The 19,370-nt window shown below is 35.3% G+C and overlaps 1 pseudogene; it reads left to right on the forward strand.

Annotated features, from left to right (window-relative positions):
• The first annotated feature begins 906 nt into the window (after positions 1-906).
• Positions 907-19,370, forward strand: part of LOC149191086 (phosphoenolpyruvate carboxykinase (ATP)-like) — a 175,566-nt pseudogene continuing 157,102 nt past the window's right edge.

Below are 19,370 nucleotides of genomic sequence, written 5' to 3' on the forward strand. Positions count from 1 at the left end.
AAATATAAATAATTTCCCTTTATTTTCTAGTTGTTAGGTGTATATAAAAATGTTAAATTTTGAATCATTATGTTTATTTCCATAACAGTAACATATAGTGACCATGTTTTGCTATTAAATTGAACCATACAAAAATTAAATCAAAATTGTTTCTTTTTACATAGTTTAACTTTCGGTTTTGAGGACATCACCCCACAACTACCACTAAAGCTCCAAATCCCAATGTATGATGTCAAAACTATCCCTTTCTTCCATTCTCATGTCTTGCCTTACATTCTGTTGTCCCTACAAAAGTTGATTTAGAGCATGGGAATCTAAATAATGAGCATGCATGCACTGATCAACTACTATCAATATTTGTGGAGTTATAGCTATGTTAATGCATAGAGGTAGTATATGCCAACAGTTGATGAGCATGCATGCAATAATGAATCGCTATCAATATTTGTGGAGCTATAGCTTCTTAATTCATGAAGGAAGTATATGCAAACCATTAGATTTCTAAGTACAAAATCCAATAGGTGGCATATACTTCCCCGCATTAATGGAGCTATAACTCCACAAATATTAGTTTCCCTTATAAGCAGGCAGCTCTCGAGAAGATAATTACTTTGTTCGTCGTTGCTATGGCCATTCTAGAAAAGGTTGTCTGTCAAATCTCCTTTTATAAAATAAAAGCCCAAAGTTGAGGCATTTTGATACTTGAATTCTGGATTTTGTGCCCTCATGAGGTTTGATTTAGTAATTCGTTGTAACCTTTTATTATCAGGAGGCCTACGCATTTAAGGTTCTTCCAATTGAGATTTTGCATCATCTTAGTTTTGTTCTTTTTGGTCTGAGAACATGGGATTGCTGGTTGTTTTAAACTTATTTTTTTCATATGATTTTTGTGTTTTGGAGATAAATATGGTGGATAATGGAGGTTTTACTTTCTCCAATGAAAACTTGGTTAAGAACGGTTTAGCAAAAACCCACACATAGAAGAAGTAGAATGGCATCTTCTGTTATGAAACCAGCTCAAGAAAAATATAGAAAAAATAGATCAATGCCTTAGAATTCAGCGTCTTCGAGGGGGCAACCTCCTTTACATTACATAAATGAACAATTCTTGGATGATTCAAATGACAAAACCTCCTTTCTATATATAGGAATCTAAGGAGTCACAATATAACCCAGCCGACCTAACAATAATAATATAAAGCCACAAAAATAACAATAGAGGGATTCTATGGGGCACAGTAATAACAATATGGGGATAATACAGGCACAACAAGTTTAATAAGGGGTACAACTACAATAGTAATGGGGTAATCACTAGTATTATATGGACCCAACATGCCCCTCTCCTTCAAAAAAGTGTTGTCCTCAACGCTTGAGAAGTTCTAGATGCTTCTGTATAAAATTCTCATCCTCCCATGTGGAATCTTCAGTGGATAAGTTCTTCCACTTGATAAGATACTCCGAAATTGATCGATTTCGTAGCTGTCGAGTTCTTGTTTCTGTGACTACTTTCGGTTCCAATATAATTTTTCCTTCCTCGTCAAGTTCTGGCAATATTGTTTGAACTAGGAGCTTGTCGCCTATAACCTTCTTTAAACATGAATCATGGAAAACTGGGTGCAATCGAGAAGCTGCAGGAAGCTCCAATTTGTATGCCATAGTACCAATCTTTTGCAACACCTTGTATGGACCATAATACTTTGGTGATAATTTATTATCCTTCTTAGCTTGCTTGAGGGACATTTGCTTATATGGTTGTAGCTGTAGGAATACCCAATCACCTACATCAAAACTTCTTTCGCTACGATGTTGATATGCCTGTTGTTTCATTCTATTCTGTGCCAACACGAGCTTATCCTTTAAGAGTTGGAGGACTTGTTGTTGATGTTCAATGTGATGTTCCACTGCTTGAACCTTAGAATTTTCTCTTAAATATGATGTGATGGATGGTGGTTGATACCCATAAAGTGCCATAAATGGGGTCATTTTTGTTGTTGTATGGAAGGAAGTGTTATACCACCATTCAGCCAGAGGCAACCATTTGACCCATTGTGTCTGTTTATCAGATACAAAGCAACGAAGATATCCTTCCAAACATTTGTTTACTATATCAGTTTGCCCATCAGATTGAGGATGATAAGATGAGCTATGAGATAACTGAGTACCAAGACAAGAAAATAATTATGTCCAAAGATTTCCAGTGAAAATGAGATCTCCGTCACTTACAATAATCTTTGGGTTTCCATGTAGCTTTTGAATTGTTTCCATAAATGCAGTAGAAAATGTACTTGCTTTAAATGGATGTGACAATGCACAAAAGTGTGCATACTTGGTAAGTTTGTCAACTACCACCATGATGACACGCTTTCCCTCAGACTTGGGTAAACCTATGATAAAATCCATTGAAACCTCCTCACAACGTTGGCTTGGAATGGATAAAGGTTGTAATAGACCCGGTGTCTTAATTATTTCAACTTTATTTTGTTGGCGAACCAAACATTCCACCAAAAACTTTTGAATATATGATTTAAGGCCATCCCAAAAAAATTCCTTCTTAACCCTGTGGTAAGTTTTAAAAATCCTGAGTGCCCTCCTAAGGGAGAAGTGTGCAATTCCATAAGAATCTTTTGTTTTAGCTAGGAATTCTTACAGAGGTATAAGCGATCTTTGTACCATAACGAATCATTTTGCCAGCTAAATGTATCAGACATACTGGAATCTTGTTGTAACTTTCGAATAAGTGCCCACACTTCTTCTTCATTCTTTCATTCCTCCCTTGCTTCATTTATCCAATTTGGTTGGATAATAGAAATGGCGCACAACAATGCTTCCACATCCTCATCCTTTCTTGAGAGTGCATCTGCCACCACATTTTGCTTCCCTTTTTTGTAGATGATTTCAAAGTCATAACCCAACATCTTTGTGACCCACTTTTGTTTCTCTTCAGAGGATAATCTTTGTTCTAAAAAGTATTTAAGGCTATCATGATCCGTTTTTACCTTGAAGTGTCTTCCCATTAGGTAGGGTCACCATTTCTTAAGTGCATGGAGTATTGCCAACATTTCCTTCTCATAAATAGCTTTGTGTAAAAACTTTCCCTTGATTGGACGACTTTCAAAAGCAATGGGTCTTTCATCTTGCATTAAAATAGCACCAATTCCATTTCCTGAAGCATCACATTCCACAATAAAGGTTTTTGTGAAGTCCGTTGTAGCTAAGAGCGGTGCTTGGCACATTGCCTCTTTAAGATGTTCGAATGCCTTTGTTGCTTCTGGAGTCCATGAAAATGCATCTTTCTTCAATAATGTTGTTAGAGGTGCTGCTATTCTCCCATAATTCTTAACAAACTTGCGATAATACCCTGTCAACCTGAGAAATCCTCGTAGATGCTTTATGGATGTGGGAATTTTCCATTCCTTAATGGCTTTAATTTTGCTAGGGTCTACCTTAACTCCTTCATGAGATACAATATGACCCAGATATTCCACCTCTTGTACTCCAAAGAAACATTTGGATCTTTTTGCATATAATTGTTTCTCCTCCAATAGTTGTAGCACCCTGTCAACATGTTCAACATGATCCTTCCAAGACTTGCTGTAGATTAGTATATCATCAAAAAATACTAACACAAATTTTCTAAGGAATGGTTTGAAAATTGAATTCATCAAACCTTGAAATGTTGAAGGTGCATTGGTAAGGCCAAAAGGCATGACCAAAAATTCATAATGACCCTCATGAGTTCTAAATGTTGTTTTCGGAATGTCTTCAATCTTCATTCTGATTTGATGATATCCTGAACGAAGATCCAACTTGGTGAAGTAAATTGATCCATGCAATTCATCCAGTAATTCATCAATGACAGAATGGGAAACTTATCTTTAATAGTGAGCTTGTTGAGCTCCCTATAATCTGGACACATGCGCCATGATCCATCCTTCTTGTGCACCAATACTACTGGAGCAGAGAAAGAACTTTGACTTGGTTGAATTATACCAGCCTCTAGCATTTCTGCAACCATACGTTCAATTTCACTCTTTTGGGCATAGGGATATCTGTACGGCCTGATGTTTGGAGGAACACTTCCTGGAATCAGATGAATAGCATGATCATGATCATGAATAGGTGGGAGACCTTTGGGAGTCTCAAATACCTTGGAATGATTGTCCAAGACTTTTTGGAGATCTGGAGAAATAGATGATTCCACTGTGGAAACATCTAGCGAACATAATTGTGCAATTACAACTCTTTGTTCCTTTTTTAGAAGCTTTGTCATACCATTAGAGCTGATTATCTTTCTTGGTTTCCCTGCAATACCCCTTAATTCAACTTCCTTTCCTTCCACAGAAAATTTCATGAAAATTTCTTGAAAATTAAAAGCTATTGTACCCAAGGATTGTAGCCATTGGACTCCTAGTACAACATCAGCACCTCCCATTGGAATGGAAAGCATTGGGCTAGTCAATACATATTCTCCCATGGATAGCTTGATATTATGGCACTTTCCCGAGAAATTTATTGTTCCTCCATTTGCAACCATCACTTGACACTCTGGTGCTGAATATAAGAAGCAATTCAATTCTCTTGCTACCTTACAATGAATAAAATTGTGGGTACTTCCTGAATCAATCAACACTATTACCTTTTTCTTCTTGATTTGTCCTTCTATCTTGATGGTTTGAGGAGTGGTAATTCCCGCCAATGCATTACAAGATATGTTCGGATTCATTTCTTCTTTATCTAGGCTTTGTTCCTGGAGTATATCCTCTTCTTTTGACCTTTCTTGCTCCTTTTCTTCTTCCTCTTCACAATCTATGTAGAATAATTTCTTCTCAGCACACTTATGACCTTTAGTGTATTTGCTATCACAACTGTAACAAATCCCTTTTGCTCTCTTTTCTTCCAATTGTTGTGGTGTCAATCTTATAGGTTGTGGAAGACTAGCACTTCCGTCTTTATAGTTGTGAGTGGTATGCTTCCTGGTTGCCATAATTTTGCTTTCCATTTTTCTTGCTAACCTGAATGCCTTCTCTAATGAATCAGGTTCCCAAAGGCGAACATCATGTTGGATATTATCCTTTAAAGACCCTATGAACACATCAATCCTATGCTCCTCTAGAATATCTTTTACCCTTATGTTCAATTTTTGGAACTCCTCAATGTGCTCCATTATTGAACCCTTTTGTTTGAGACTTATCAATTGGCTAAAAAAAGTGTTGCTTTTTGTATCCTCATAATGTGCTATCAATTCTTCCGTAAAAATTGCCCAAGTGATAAATTGTTTACGAGAGAAAAGCCATTGATACCATACAAACTGATTTGGTTCCAAATATAAAGTTGCAATACGTACCTTTTGTGTGTTTTGCACATTATTGAGATTGAAAAATTGCTCCATCTTTAATATCCATGTTGCGGGATCCTTGCCATCAAACTTCCTCATATCGATTTTTGGAATATGGTGGGTCTTTAATCCAACATTAGAGTCTATGGAATCATGATTAACATTTCTTTTGTTCTCATCATGAGTTTCCTTTAAAACCCTTTCACCATTAGTGACCCTTTCTTCTAGCAACTTATTCATATTTATCTTCAATTCTTCCATGTCTGTCTTCAAATCTATCTTCAAATCATCCATCTTAGCTTCTAGGTCATTCATATTAGCTTCTACACCTTTCTTTAAACAATCCATCTTAGCTTCTATGCCTTTCTTTAAACCATCCATCTTAGATTCTGTTCCTTTTTGTGCAAGGGACAGTTGTTGCACTTGGTCTTGTAATTTTGATATATCATGTTGCATTTCTTCCTCTTCTTCATGAGTCATTCTAGAGCTTTCAGGTTACTTACTAGGTGTTTGCATTTTCTTTCCTTGTGGCATCAGTTACCGATAATAATTCTCTACTATGCCCTTTGAATTCCTTCAAAATAAATTTTCAAACCAAGCTTAAGCAAAAATTTAAGAAAATCTACACACATTTTTTCACTTTGTAGGAGCTCAATACTGCCTCTGATGTATATCTATACTTTCCAATCATCTAGATCTGAATTTGTGACCTACAATAGCCCTCTGTGTCGTCTTTCCAATGCCACAAGTCTGACCCAAATTGGATTCTCCAAGGAAGAGTTATGCGAAATCTCCCACAGTGACTTGATTATAGACTAGCTCAATAGAGTGAACTTGTACGACGTGCCACAAGTCACTGTTTCGACCTTTGGATTTGAAAAATGCATACAAGAAACTAAAATCCATCCTCTTTCTGTACCTTCTTATGAAATTTCAATCCGATCCCCAGAGATAAATTTATGACGCTTTTCCCCAGGTCACCTATTTGGAATGTAATTCAGGAGTCTGCAAAAAGACCAACTTCCTCAGATCATATCTCCGCAAATATAGCGCAAAACGCTCTGAAATTCGGACCCGAGGTTCAACGCGATTTCTTCTCAAATGGGTTTTTTTGGAAACTTCTGAAACATCACAGAAAAAAGTTATAGAGAAAATGCCACGATGACCTGTTTGGAGCAGCGAAACCCTAGAATCCAAAGCTCTGATACCAAATGTTATGAAACCAGCTCAAGAAAAAGATAGAAAAGATAGATCAACGCCTTAGAATTCAGCCTCTTCGAGGGGGAAACCTCCTTTACATTACATAAATGAACAATTCTTGGATGATTCAAATGACAAAACCTCTTTTCTATATATAGGAGTCTAAGGAGTCACAATATAACCCAACCAACCTAACAATAATAATATAAAGCCACAAAAATAACAATAGAGGGATTCTATGGGGCACAATAATAACAATATGGGGATAATAGGGGCACAACAATATTAATAAGGGGTACAACTACAATAGTAATGGGGTAATCACTAGCATTATAGGGACCCAACATCTTCCACAACAACTCCTATGAAGGCACAAACTCTAGATAAGCTCCATTCATTGCAGAAGAATAAATATGTTCCTTCAACTCTCATTAAAGGAGCTCATGCGGGTTTTGTTGCTCAACTGTCCAAGGATGAAAGACTAAAGCAATAGTTGAAGTCCACCAGGTCGGAAATTTTGTTTTCGGTATTGCATAGCTCTTGGGCTAACAACTAACATGAATGTTAAAGTTGGAACATTAATTAATTAATTAATTAATTAATTAATTATATATATATATATATATATATATATATATATATGTTGCACAGGTTTGCGAACTCAGGGGTGGGGTTCTCGAACCTATCCAGGGTTCTAGTCCCCAAGTACTAGATTTGGGTATGGGTGCTTCTAAGAACCCATAAGCACCAGGTTTTTCTATGAAGAACCGGCTTCTCCATTAAAAAAAATTGGGTTATTTTGTCTTGACGGGTATGAAGAACCCTGATGATGGATACCTGGAACCCAAAAATCGATTTCTTTGGGGTTCATTTTAGTTTTTTTTTTTTAATTGATTTAATGGGCTTCCCCTAATATTTTAGGTAGCTAGTTCTTCATCTTGCATATGAATTGGAGTATTTATGCCTTTATCCATTTAGTAAAGAGAAATAGGTTGGGCTCAAAGAAGGTAGAGAAATCAGTGTACATTCATAACACACTTCATCTCATATCTCGAAAAGACCTTGGGTACAAGGGGGATCTTCTCAAGAGATGGGATCAATACACAAAGGATGTTGTGTGTGTGGACAAGGAGATACAACTAGATGGCCTTATTAAGCTACCTCCAGTTTCTATGGATGAGTAGGTGCCTCAAGTTGAGAGTGAATCCTAATTGGAGAGCATGCTAACTAAAGGTCTGAGTGATGCTGATGACATGGCTTGAGGAAGCCATTGTTCACTATTAGCTAGTTTTATTTTAGTATTTTAAAATTTCCTAGTTCTTGTTTGGAGATGTCTTAAGGAAAATTTTGAATGTAGTATGACAATGGACATATATCATCATTCTTATTAATATGTAAACTCCAATTTTCACTTGATATCAAACTAGAAATTTTGAAATTTCATTGTGAATGTTGAATGTTCAATGATGTGAATGCTTAAATATTTAAAGTTTAAATCATAAATATTTTAGTTTTCTTGTTTAAAGTTGAAAAATATACAGATTAATATATATTATAATTTATAAAATATAATATATATATATATATATATATATATATATATATATATATATATATATATATATATATATATATATATATGTATAAATTATACTATACCCCTAACGAACCCATGCACCCTGTTTTAAAAAATTACCTCCCCGTCCCCGAACCCACGTCTCCTGACAACATATTATATGCAGTGCTTCTTTAGCATCTCTTACCAGGGAAACCGTGCCTCACGTTTTGAGGGGAGATCCTAGTAAGAAGGTCAAGTGTTTGAACCCAACTGCTGATATTTCAAGCACTTTGCCTATGGCTAAATTTACAACTAGTGACAACACTTTGAAGATTACCCATTCTACACAACCTTTCAGCATCCAGTTAACATTTATATCGAGATTTTCTATAGTTGTACATTTCTTATGTTTGTGATGAAATTTTATCTAGTAGCTGAAATGGATACAACATTTGTTCTTGGATCGATATCTTGGTGAATCTCATGGGATTAGGTCTTTATGTTAATAGATATTATGTGATTTATCATTTATTTAATGATGTCTAGGTGGAGCTTTACATGATAAAGTATAAATTTCGTTGGATTTTAACTCTTATTCTTTTTCCCCTCCTTCTCTTTGGCCATCCAAAGGTCCTTGGACTAGAAATTGTTTTCCCTTTTCCTGTGTGTCACAATGTCTGGGGATTTTAGTCCTACTTTTTTTGCTAGATGTCAGGGATTAATCTTGTGTGAAAGGGGAGATGTTATGTTGATCTGATATGGAATGTTCACTATCAGAGGATATGTTCATGTAGATGAAAAAATTTCACGGTTTTGAACAAAATTTCGTTGAGGTGAGAAAATTTTAGATGTTGAACATTATTTCATGGCTGAGGCTATGGAGTTTTAGATGTTGGAAGATAATTTTTTTTGTGGCATTCTGAAGCTTCGGAATGTCATCTTTAATTTTTCAATGCTATTTGAGTTTACCTTGATGTATGACTATACATTCTTTTGGAGCTACACAAGGCTTTTGTTTTGATCTTGTGTCTACACCACTTTTCTTTATATTTATTTTTTTAAATGGGCAGGGGTTTTATTCATCTGTATTTTGCTAGATTTGAGGGATTAAATTTCATTATTTTAATTTGTGCCAGAGTTTACATGATTAGAGATATGATTGTGTAGATGACAAAAATTCACATCATTTTAACAATATTCCATTTCTAACTGAGTGAATTTTCAATGTTTGCAGATTTTACTTTTTATCTTTTACTTAAGAGGTTATTGAATTTGAATGTGTATTAAGCTTTTGGAATATATTCTTTAGTCTATTATTCTCTTTTGGCCTTTTTATGTTTATTCTGACTTGGATTTACTGTGAATATAATATTTGTAGAGCTATACAAATATGACATTAAATAAGAGAAAGGATCATTCATTACATTGAATGGTGCTCTGGAAATGCTTTCGGGGACCAAAACTGGGTGCTATGCTAGAGATAAGCATGTTATTAAGGGTGATATGACTGAGGTTGAACTATGGTGGGTGTTAGGAAACCAACTCACAAAAAGATAGAAAAGAAAGATCAACACCTTAGAATTCAGCCTCTTCAATTGGATGATACAAATGACAAGGCCTCCTTTCTATATATAGGATTCTAAGGAGTCATAATATAATGAGATCCGACATAACAATAATAATGTAAGGGAACAATAATAACAATAGTGGGCTTCTATGGGGCACAATAATAAAAATATAGGGACTACATGGGCACAACAATATAATAAGGGGGTTGTACTAATAACAATAAGGGGTTACACTAGTAGTATAGGGACCTAACATGCCCCTCTCCTTCAAAAAGTGTTGTCCTCAACGCTTGAGTAGTTCTTGATGCTTCTGCATAAAATTCTTGTCCTCCCATGTGGAATCTTCAGCGGGTAAGCTCTTCCACTTGATGAGATACTCTAAAATTGATTGATTTTGTAGCTTTCGAGTTCTTGTTTCTGTGACTGCTCCAGGTTCCAATATGATTTTTCCTTCCTCATCAAGTTCTGGAAATATTGTTTGAACTGGGATCTTCTGCAACTTTTGAATGAGTGGCCACACTTCTTCATCCTTATTACATTCATCCCTTGCTTCGTTTATCCAATCTGGTTGGATAATAGAAATAGCATAAAACAATGCTTCCACATCCTCATCCTTTCTAGAGAGTGCATCTGCGACAACATTTTGCTTCCCTTTTCTGTAGATGATTTCAAAGTCATAACCCAACATATTTGTGACCCATTTTTCTATTCTTCTAAAGTTAATCTTTGTTCTAAAAAGTATTTAAGACTATCATGATCCTTTTTTACCTTGAAGTGTCTTCCCATGAGGTAAGGTCACAATTTCTTAAGTGCATGTAGTATTGCCAACATTTCCTTCTCATAAATAGATTTCTTGAGATGTAGCCATAAAAATACCCAATCACCTACATCAAAACTTCTTTCACTGCAATGTTGATCTACCTATTGTTTCATTCGATTCTGCACCAAAGTGGTGTTATCATTTAAAAGTTGGAGAACTTGTTGTCGATGCTCGATATGATCTTTCACTGCTTGAATATTTTTCTTCTTGATATGTCCTTCTATCTTGAGAGTTTGAGAAGTGGTCATTTCTTCCAATGCATTACAATATATGGTCAGATTCATTTCTTGATGCTCGATGTGATGTTTCACTTCTTGAAAATTTTTATTCTTGATATTTCCTTCTATCCTGATAGTTTGAGGAGTGGTAATTCTTGCCAATGCATTAAAAAATATGGTCAAATTCATTTCTTCCTTATCGATGTGATCTTTCACTTCTTGAACCTTTTTCTTCTTGATATGTCCTTCTATCTTGAGAGTTTGAGGAGTGGTAATTCTTTCCAATGCTTTACAAGATATGGTTGGATTCATTTCTCCTTTCTCTGGGGTTGGTTCTTGGTGTATATCCTCTTCTTTTGATGTTTCTTGATTCTTTTCTTCCTCCTCTTCACAATCTATGTAAAATAATTTCTTCTCAGCACACTTACAACCTTTAATGTATTCGTTATCACAATTGTAATGAAGCCCTTTTGCTCTTTTTTCTTCCAATTGTTGTGGTGTAAACCTTGTAGGTTGTGGAAGGCTAGGAGAAACAACACTTCCATCTTTATAGTTATGAGGGGTAGACTTCCTTGTTGCCATAATTTTTCTTTCCACTTTTCTTCCCAACCTGAATGCCTTCTCCAATGAATTAGGTTCCCAAACATGAACCTCATGTTGAATGTTATCCTTTAAAGTCCCTATGGAGATGTCATTCCTCTGATTCTTTGGAATATCATTTTCTCTTATATTCAATTTTTGAAAATCCTCAATGTACTCTGCCATTGAACACTTTTGTTTGAGATTTATCAATTGGCTAAAGAAGGTGTTGCTCTTTGTATCCTCATAATGTTCTATCATTTCCTCCATGAAAATTGACCACATAATAAGTGGTTTATGAAAACAAAGCCCTTTATACCATAAAAATTGATCCGGTTCTAAATATGAAGATGTAATATGTACCTTTTGTAGTATTTTCACCTCATGTAGATCAAAATATTTCTCCATCTGTAATATCCAATTTACTAGATCCTTGCCATCAAACTTCCTCATATATCCTTTTCTTGATTTTAGGAGCTCGATCTTGAAACGATTATAAATCTATAATTTCATATCTCCAAGTTCTGATATTACATTCTAGAGTATCCCTCTGCGTTCTCTTTCTAACCCTGCAAGTCGGATGAATATTGGATTCTGCAAGAAAGAGTTATGTGAAATCTCCCATGATGACCTGATTATAGACTTGTTTAGTAGAGCGCACTTGTACGAAGTGCCACATGTCATTGTTTCAACCTTAGGATCTAAACAATATACACTGAAAACTATAGTTTGTCCTCTTTATACTTCTTATGAAATTTCAATATGATGCTCAGAGAGAAATTTATGACAATTTTCCCAAGGTCACCTGTTTAGAATGTAATTTGGGAGTCTGCACAAACCCTAACTTCCTAAGATTATATCTCCTAAAATATAGTGATACAAGATCTGAAATTCAGCCCCGAGATTCACCAAGATTTCTGTTCAAATGGGTTTTAATTTCAGAGTCTGAACCATCGTAGAAAAAATATTATAGCGAAAATTCCACGATGACCTATTTCAGATGAAATTCTGGAGCTTGTAAAAACCCTAACTTCCTTAAATCATATCTCTGAAAATATAGTGATACAAGATCTGAAATTAGGATGCGAGGTTCAAACCAATTTCTTCTCAAATGGAGTTTTGTTTTAGCTTCTGAAACTTCGTAGAAAGAAAGTTATAGCGAAAATTCCACGATGACCTATTTGGAGTAGCAAAACCCTAGAATCCAAAGCTCTGATACCAAATGTTATGAAACCAGCTCACAAAAAGACAGAAAAGAAATATCAACGCCCTATAATTCAGCCTCTTCGAGGGGACAAACACATTTACATTACACAAATGAACAATTCTTGGATGATACAAATGACAAGACCTCCTTTCTATATATAAGAGTCTAAGTGGTCATAATATAATCAGAGCCATCATAACAATAATAATGTAAGGGCACAATAATAACAATAGTGGGCTTCTATGGGGCACAATAATAACAATATGGGTACTACATGGGCACAACAATATAATAAGGGCGTTGTACTAATGACAATAAGGGGTTACACTAGTAGTATAGGGACCTAAGAGTGGGGCAAGTAAGGGACACCATTATTTATTTTTTGAATATATAAGATGTGAGTCGAATTGTGGGATGTTTGAGTTTTGGTTGATTAGGTCCTAGACAAGGTTTTGAAAATTGATCATCCTTTTCGACTCTTTTCATTTATTTATGTAGGTAACTCTGAATATCGAGATGGATGAGCATAATTTCCTGGTCAATAGAGAGAGGTAAGGGGTTGTAGATTATCTCAATTCTTTAGAGAAGGTAAATTAATATATTCATTAAATATAAAAAATTTGTGGAATGAACATAAGGAATGTATGACTTATTTTTATTTTTTTTAACCTGATGGTCCTGATGGATGCAATGTTTTGGGAATGGTGGGTCTTTATGAATGACTAGTTTCTAAACTAGGATACTGAGTCCAATCAAATTCATAATTGTCTCAGCACGAGAATCACACTCTCACGGGTTAAATTTGACAGGTGCCCCTACCCATCAAGGAATCTTATTTTTTTATGATGGTTTTATTTTTAAACTACCCTTTATATGAATTTCAATATTTATTTTTACCTTGCATAATATTTTTCCTATAAAACCATAATCAATAAAAATTTAATCATTTTTTTAGACAATTTTTTATATATATAACACCTATATAATAAAAATAAATAAATTAAATATATATAAATTTCAATTCATCAATTAAAAATTAATCTCGCACAAATTTCAAAAAAATTATTAACCAGGGAAAAGATTGTGAAAGTCAAGCCAATGTGTCTACATTCATAATACATGATTGGATTAAAATTAAAAAATAGTTGCAGTGGCACCGGAAGCACTTGAAGCGGTGTGAGTGCCATGCCCATCCTAGTCACTGGGGTAGGCTTTAAAATTACTACATTTACATTATCAACTAATGGAAGCACATTAAAAGAGTGCTTCTAAACAATGATTCATTTTACTCAGAAAACTTATGATTTGGGTTTTATAGTCATAATACTTTAAAACAATCACCAGATTTCCCCACTATAGTTAGTATTAATCCATTAATATAGCAGAAATGTAGGATGCATCTGAAATACCAAAATAGATTCTTGAGTCATTAAACTCGGGAGTTGACTTGGTAGGTAGAATGTATTTCAGGAAAAGAAAAACCCTTTTCACCAATAAGAAATTTTATTATGTCCATACAATAGGGACCTAAATAGCTAAAAAAAAGTAGAGTAACTACGTAAAAGATCGTATATTTCATACTGTTGACAAATTTGCTGTAAAATTGTGATTGCAGAAATGTCATTTTTTTCCTTTGTATTTTGAAGACTCAACATAGTGTATATGAATATTTTTGGATAAATTACTTAAGAAATATTTAAAATCACAATGTTTGGGAAACAGACAACCAAGATATATTAGAGTAACAAAGGTCATAGATTTTGGACTGCTAACAAATCTGCTCAAAAATGGGGTTTACAAAAAGGAAGAAAGGGTGTTAATTTTTTATGTGCCTTTTAACGACCTCATTTCTCTTGTGAGAATGTCTAGGAATATATTCCCCAAATATTAGTCACACTTAAAGGTCGAATGGGACTAGGAAGAGAACAATGACACTAATTGGAAACACCATAATATTGATACCCATGTCGTGAACACAGTAGGAAATTCAGAAAAAATAAATAAATTAATATGTACAAAGTTTAACACTTGGGAAACTATGTTTCTCACATTTTTTAGAAGTGAGTTAAAGAAAGAAAACAACCTCATTGACATCTATTTGAGTACATATGTGCGGCTATAAAGGAAAAAGTGAAAGAAACCCTTCGTACAAATCACATAAACTCTGATATTCATTTCTGTGCATATAAGAAAAATATAAATATACTAACCAGAAACAAATACCCAGAATACAACATGCCAAAATAAAGCATGAAATTGGATCAATGATATAGTCACAAAATCACCAATTTCAAAGTTTTACAGCAAACCAATCAATTCCATTTAAAATAAGAGTAATATTGGTTTTTCAATAAAATCAATAAGCATCAAAAACAAATTGGATTTGTATTTTTATGATTGCCAACATTGAAATAATTGAAGATCAAAATGGGAAGTTAGGGGAAAATCCTATAACTAACCTCGATCAAGTGAGGGCCACTGAGGGTCAAACATCAAACCTCCTCCTTTTGAGTCTGCTTGGCCAAATTGTCCCAAACCCCATAGCATTACATGTCCCTAGATCGAATACTGCGATGGTCTGGGAATTGGGTTAATCGATTAAATGAAATTCACTTTGGTAGATCGACGACTAATATTTGCACTCGTGCGTTCGGCAAAGTATATTAGTGGAATTCAATGCAGATCAGCAAGCCCACTTGTAAACTATAAACCCTCGCCTTCACTCATTGTTAAGAGAGAAGTTGCAATTGTAAATCCTGGTGGTCTCCATAGGGAGAAAACAATGGTGTCCTTATTCTTGGAGGCGATGTTTTCAAATTAATTTGTCAAGCTTTCTGAAATGGCGGGTACTAGACAAAAAAAGAGAGTGACCAGACTTGAATACATTCACTGATTTCGGAAGTGAAATAATGGTGGTCGCCACTGGTGAACAAATATATATATTTCAACTTCTAATTTTCCTATATACCCGTCATTATGACACTTTTCAAAATTATTTGAAAGTTACGAATGACTTGTTTATTTGATAACAAATCGTATTTTACGGCTAAAAAACAAAAGAATGTCCATACGGGCATCAATTTTAAAGCCTGGGATTTCTTCATGCACAACATGTAAGTATTAATTATTGCAATGATTCCATACTCTTTGCTCATGATCACATGTCCCATCTTCGATAAGTATAAGGCTTAGGTAAGTACTTTGTAACATTGAATGGTATTATTTGATATTTGGTCTTTATCTATGGAGAATGGTTTTGTTGGATTTGGGGGTCCTAACCCAGGTTTAGAGTTAGTTGCGCCAAACAAATCCCTACAGGATTGGCCCTTTCAGAATCAATCTACAGTGCACAGACTGAAGTCTGACTCGAAGAAGTATGGGGGGATGCTAGAACCAAGTTTCCACACCCAGAGATCAATGTGATGTCCCTTTTCTATCTAGATCTGCATTCATGCAGATCTCTAAGCCCTTATGGATTATCGTTATAACTTCCCTTAATTGGCCTCTAGACCTCCATAAAGGTCTACAATTAGCTTTTTCAAACCCTGAATAGGCAAATTATCTACTTACGCATACCATATATTCTCCTTAGATCGGTATTTACTTAGATCTACCTAATTGTTCAATAACTTTAAGAAAAAGTGTTATGCTCTTCACGTAATCACTTAACATTAATTTCATTCAAATAATAAGACGGATCAAGTAAATTCACGCATCAATACATCATTATTTCATAAAGACATTATTATCACAACATATATCACATTCATGCATGACAGAAGTAAAAAGATAAAACATAGGAATTTCTGCAACAGTCTTCTTTATTGATCTTCAGTAAAGGCTTATAGACTCAAAACTTCCCTGCGCACTCAGCTGTGGACACAACTCTAGGCCTCTACGCACTCAACTGTAGAGCCTTTTCATCCTTTAAGACTCCTATCTCAATCTTCCTTCTATCCACCCATTACATTCATCATTATAGATTATGCCTTAGACTTTCTAAGACACTTCTATTTATAAAATCCCATGGTCCGCAGACCATGGGTAGATCTTCAAAAACCGACTCAAGCTTACATAAAGGAGGGTAAAAACCATTTTTAACTCTTAACTAGCTACGCATGCCACGACCACAACTTGCAAAGACATTACATCTTTTGTTGGGTCCCTATAATACTAGTGATTACCCCATTACTATTGTAGTTATACCCCTTATTTATATTGTTGTGCCCCTATTACCCCCATATTGTTATTTCTGTGCCCCATAGAATCCCTCTATTGTTATTTTTGTGGCTTTATATTATTATTGTTAGGTCGGCTGGATTATATTGTGACTCCCTAGACTCCTATATATAGAAAGGAGGTTTTGTCATTTGTGTCATCCAAGAATTGTTCATTTATGCAATGTAAAGGAGGTTTCCCCCTCGAAGAGGCTGAATTCTAAGGCGTGGATCTCTCTTTTATATCTTTTTGTGAGCTGGTTTCATAACATTTGGTATCAGAGCTTTGGATTCTAGGGTTTCGCTGCTCCAAATAGGTCATCGTGGCATTTTCGCTATAACTTTTTTTCTGTGACGTTTCAAAAGTCGCAAAAAAAACCCATTTGAGAAGAATTGGCGCTGAACCTCGGGTCCAGATTTCAGAGTTTTTCTAACGATAGTTTCGGAGATATGATCTAAGGAAGTTGGTCTTTTTGCAGACTCCTGAATTACATTCAACAAAGGTGACCTGGGGAAAATCGTCATAACTCTCTCTCTGAGGATCGGATTAAAATTTCGTAAAAAGGTACAGAAAGAGAATGGACTGTAGTTTCTTGTGTGTGTGTTTCAGATTCAAAGGTTGAAACAGTGACTCGTGGCACGTCGTACAAGTTCGCTCTACTGAACCAGTCTAAAAGCAAGTCACTGTGGGAGATTTCACATAACTCTTCCTTGGAGAATCCAATTTGGCTCAGACTTGTGGCATTGGAAAGAGGACGAAGAAGGCTACTACAGGTAGCAATTTCAGAATTGGATGATCCGAAATTACAGAGATACATCAGATTCAATATCAGGCTTCTATAAAGTGAAAAAAGGTGTGTAGTTTTTTTTTAATTTTTGTGTAAGCTTGGTTTAACGGAATTCAAAGGGCATAGTAAAACTTTATTATCGGTAACTGATGCCCCGAGGAAAAAAAATGAAAACACCTAGTAAGGAACCTGAAAGCTCTAGCATGACTCATGAAGAAGAGGAAGAAATGCTACATGATATATCAAAATTACAAGAACAAGTGCAACAAATGTCACGCTCACAAAAGCTAACAGAAGCTAAGATAAGTGGCGTGGAATCTAAGGTAAATGGCGTGGAATCTAAGATAAAGGGAATGGAAGCTAAGATGGATGGCATGGAAGCTAAGATTGACGCTAAGATTGATGGCATGGAAGCTAAGATTGACGCTAAAATTGATGGCATGGACGCTAAAATTGATGGCATGGATGATAAGATGGATGAATTGAAGAAGTTGCTACAAGAAAGGGTCACTAATGGTGAAAAGGTAGTAAAGGAAACTCATGATGAGAATAAAAGAAATGTTAATCATGATTCCATAGACTCTAATGTTGGATCAAAGACTCACCATGTTCCAAAAATCGATATGAGGAAGTTTGATGGCAAGGATCCCGCCACATGGATATTACAGATGGAGCAATTCTTCGATCTCAATAATGTGCAAAACACACAAAAGGTACGTATGGCAACTTTATATTTGGAACCAAATCAGTTTGTATGGTATCAATGGCTTTGTTCTCGTAAACAATTTATCACTTGGGCAATTTTTACGGAAGAATTGATAGCACATTATGAGGATACAAAAAGCAACACTTTTTTTAGCCAATTGATAAGTCTCAAACAAAAGGGTTCAATAATGGAGCACATTGAGGAGTTCCAAAAATTGAACATAAGGGTAAAAGATATTCCAGAGGAGCATAGGATTGATGTGTTCATAGGGTCTTTAAAGGATAATATCCAACATGATGTGCGCCTTTGGGAACCTGATTCATTAGAGAAGGCATTCAGGTTAGCAAGAAAAATGGAAAGCAAAATTATGGAAACTAGGAAGCATACCGTTCACAACTATAAAGACGGAAGTGTTGTTGCCCATAGTCTTCCACAACCTACAAGGTTGACACCACAACAATTGGAAGAAAAAAGAGCAAAAGGGCTTTGTTACAATTGTGATAGCAAATACACAAAAGGTCATAAGTGTGCTGAGAAGAAATTATTCTACATAGATTGTGAAGAGGAAGAAGAAAAGGAGCAAGAAAGGTCAAAAGAAGAGGATATATTCCAGGAACAAAGCCTAGATGAAGAACAAATAAATCCGACCATATCTTGTAATGCATTGGCAGGAATTACCACTCCTCAAACCATCAAGATAGAAGGACAAATCAAGAAGAAAAAGGTAATAGTGTTGATTGATTCAGGAAGCACCCACAATTTTATTCATTGTAGGGTAGCAAAAGAATTGAATTGCTTCCTATATCCAGCACCAGAGTGTCAAGTGATGATTGCAAATGGAGGAACAATAAATTGTTCTGGAAAGTGCCATAATATCAAGCTATCCATGGGAGAATATGTATTGACTAGCCCAATGCTTTCCATTCCAATGGGAGGTGCTGATGTTGTACTAGGAGTCCAATGGCTACAATCCTTGGGTACAATAGCTTTTAATTTTCAAGAACTTTTCATGAAATTTTCTGTGGAAGGAAAGGAAGTTGAATTAAGGGGTATTGCAGGGAAACCAGGAAAGATAATCAGCTCTAATGGCATGACAAAGCTTCTAAAAAAGGAGCAAAGAGGTGTAATTGCACAATTATGTTCGCTAGATGTTTCCACATTGGAATCATCT

The sequence above is a fragment of the Pinus tabuliformis genome, chromosome 3_1, assembly GCF_031772625.1.
Source record: "Pinus tabuliformis cultivar Carrire ecotype Pingquan chromosome 3_1, CPIR1, whole genome shotgun sequence".
NCBI lineage: Eukaryota > Viridiplantae > Streptophyta > Pinopsida > Pinales > Pinaceae > Pinus > Pinus tabuliformis.